Genomic DNA, 2,888 nt, shown 5'->3' with positions numbered 1-2,888 from the left:
GCGGGGTGACATGCCATGTCCCCAAGGCTAGGCCCCGTGTCCAGAGATCGCGTCGTCGGGGCCCCTGCCTTCGCCTGCTGCCCAATCCACTGTGCACCAGCCCCTTACGGATCCTCCTGCAGGTGGTGGGCCCACAGGAGGACGTCCCCACATCGCTCATTCAGGCTAAGCCTGGCCGGGTCCCGTGGGGGGGGGCCCGGCCACCAGGCGCTCGCATTCGAGCCCCAACTCCGGGTCTGGCTCCAGGGTGGGGCCCCGGCTGCGCCATGCCGGGCGACGTCACGGTCCTTGATTTTATTCTATTCATAAAGGGCTTTTGAACTGCTCTTAGTCTGACCCGTCACTCAGGACCTGTTTGCCTTGGGAGACCATACCAGGGACATATAGCCTCTGACAACATAGATCCTAGGATCACTCGGGTACTCAAACCGCTCCACCACAAAAAGGTGGCGGTTCAAGGAGGGGTCAGTCAAAACAAAGTCCCTATAATATCCAGAAGGTCTCTGTCACCGCACCGGCCTCTCCCGGTCCCCATTCACAGGGCCTGACTCCTGTATGGTCCCCGCAGGATCCTCCTCACTGGAATCCGGAACAGATGGTAGTACACAGTCACCACTGTCTACTGCTGGAGCCATAGGGTGATAGTGCGCCAGCCGATCTTTGTGCAGGACTACCATCCTGCCCCTCCCTGGCATCCGTACTCGAAACACCACCTCCGAGAGACAATCCACCACTTCTCCCGGTCCCTGCCAGTAACTACTCAGTTTTGGAGAGACACCTCTCTTCCACAGTGGAAAGTAGATCCACACTTGATCCCCCGTTTTCAGAAAATGTCTATAGCAGCGAGTATCATAGACTCGCTTCTGCCTCAATCCTGCGTTCTTCTGGGCGTGTTTGCGCTAGCTCATGTACCACTTGCATTCTCTCCCTCAGGTGTCGGTAATAGTCCATCTCCGGACCTCCAGGGACGTTAGGCTCTGGAGGTGATCCAAATACCAAGTCTACTGGTGTGCGAAGTTCTCTGCCAAACATCAGGGACGCAGGAGTACACAGGCTGTACTCCTGTACTGCCGTTCGATACGACCACCGGCCTAAGGTGTTGGCGACTCGTCAGGATCGCTAGTTGAGTAGACGGTCCTGTTGAACCTCTCCACTAACCCATCGCTCTGGGGGTGGAGAGGAGTAGTGCATGTTTTCTTTACCCCCAAACGCTGACATACCTCCCGGAGATGGCGAGTTTCAAAATTTCTCCCCTGGTCGCTGTGGAGTTCTCAGGGGACCCCAAATCGAGCAAACATGTCCTCCACCAGCCTGGTACTGCCATGGGCCACTTAGTGAAGTAATCCATGGCCACAAGGATATACCGGTTGCCGGAGTCTGTAATGGGGAACGGGCCCAGTATGTCCACTCCTACCCTCTCCATGGGGGCCCCCACCAGATACTGCTGCATGGGTCCGTGGGATCTCTGACTGGGCCCCTTCTGAGCGGTACAGGTGTCGCAATGGTGGACGTGAAGTTCAACATCTTGCCGACACCCAGCCCAATAGAATCTCTGCCTCAGGCGACGAAGAGTCTTTGAATTGCCATAGTGTCCCATCCCCACCAAACCATGTACCCACCGGAGAACCTCCAGCCTTAGGGCATGAGGGACCAGGAGCTGCAGGTGACTGGTTACCCGATCAGGGGCCTGCCACCGTCGATAGAGCACTCCTTCGTGAAGCTCTAAGTTACCCCACTGCGAGTACAGTGCCTTCACCTCGGGTCCCTCTGAGGACAATGTGGGCCAGTCGGGGCGCTGTTGAGTCTCTAGCCATCCCCTCGCCATTGCTAAGACAGGGTCGGCTCCTTGTTGGTGCCTTAGTTGCTCTTTAGTCCAAGGTTGTAGATGTGTCGGTTGGTGAGCGACGGCCTCCGCGGCCGCGGCTTCTGGCACCTGACCTCTTTCCTCTTGTCGCGAGCAGTGCCAACACCCCTCCATGGTGCACGGACACCTGGAGAGGGCGTCAGCATTGAGATGCTGGTGTCCCGGTCGATGCTGCACTTCGAAGTTGTATTCTTGTAGCACTTCCAGCCACCTTGCAACCTGGCCCTCAGGCTGCCAGGTGAGTGAGGCACGGTCTCACTCACCAGTCTCTCCTGCCTGTGAAAGCATTGCGCCAACCCCCGTTCCGCTGGTGTCCGTGTCAAGAATGAAGGGCTGCTGGGCATTGGGGTAGGCTAGCACAGGTGCCCCGACCAGGGTCATTTTGAGCTGTTGGAAAGCTGCCTCACATGCATCAGACCAGAGGAAGGCTCGCCCTTTCTCAGTGAGCCGGTGGAGGGGACTAGCAATGCTGGCAAAATCCTTCACAAACCTCCTGTAGTAGGAAGCTAGTCCCAAGAAACACCGCAGCTCAGTGACGGACGTTGGGGGGGGCCAGCCCAGTATGGCAGATACCTTGTTAGGGTCCGTGGCTACGCCACGCTCACTGACCACATGTCCCAAAAACAATGTCTCTGTTGACATTAAGTTACACTTGGCTGGGTTCAACCACAACCCAGCCCGCCGAATGGCAGTGAACACCTCCCTCAGATTCTGAAGCGCCCCATCAAAGTCACCAGCGTGCACCAGCCCCAGCCCGCCGAATGGCAGAGAACACCTCCCTGAGATTCTGAAGCGCCCCATCAAAGTCACCAGCGTGCACCAGCAGGTCATCTAGGTACAGCAGGTATGTCGCCTAGCACCCATTCCATCAGAGCCTTGAAGGTGGCAGGTGCATTACATAGCCCAAACGGCATCACTCTGAACTGCTGCAATAGCCCGCCCATTGCTTCTGCGGTTTCCTCCGCCGATGCTGCTGTAGCTGATGTCGGGGCTGGGGGTATCAGTGGGGGGGGCCTTAGTGCTG

At 57.4% G+C, this 2,888-nt stretch overlaps 1 pseudogene; it reads right to left on the bottom strand.

Moving 5' to 3' along the window:
• Positions 1-506: 506 nt before the first annotated feature.
• LOC109960720 (uncharacterized) lies at positions 507-2,808 on the bottom strand (annotated as a pseudogene).
• Positions 2,809-2,888: the final 80 nt, after the last annotated feature.

The sequence above is a fragment of the Monopterus albus genome, unplaced genomic scaffold (genome assembly GCF_001952655.1).
Source record: "Monopterus albus unplaced genomic scaffold, M_albus_1.0 scaffold50.1, whole genome shotgun sequence".
Lineage (NCBI taxonomy): Eukaryota > Metazoa > Chordata > Actinopteri > Synbranchiformes > Synbranchidae > Monopterus > Monopterus albus.
Note: the sequence above shows the minus strand (reverse complement) of the source record. Positions and strands in the feature narration are given on the sequence as shown.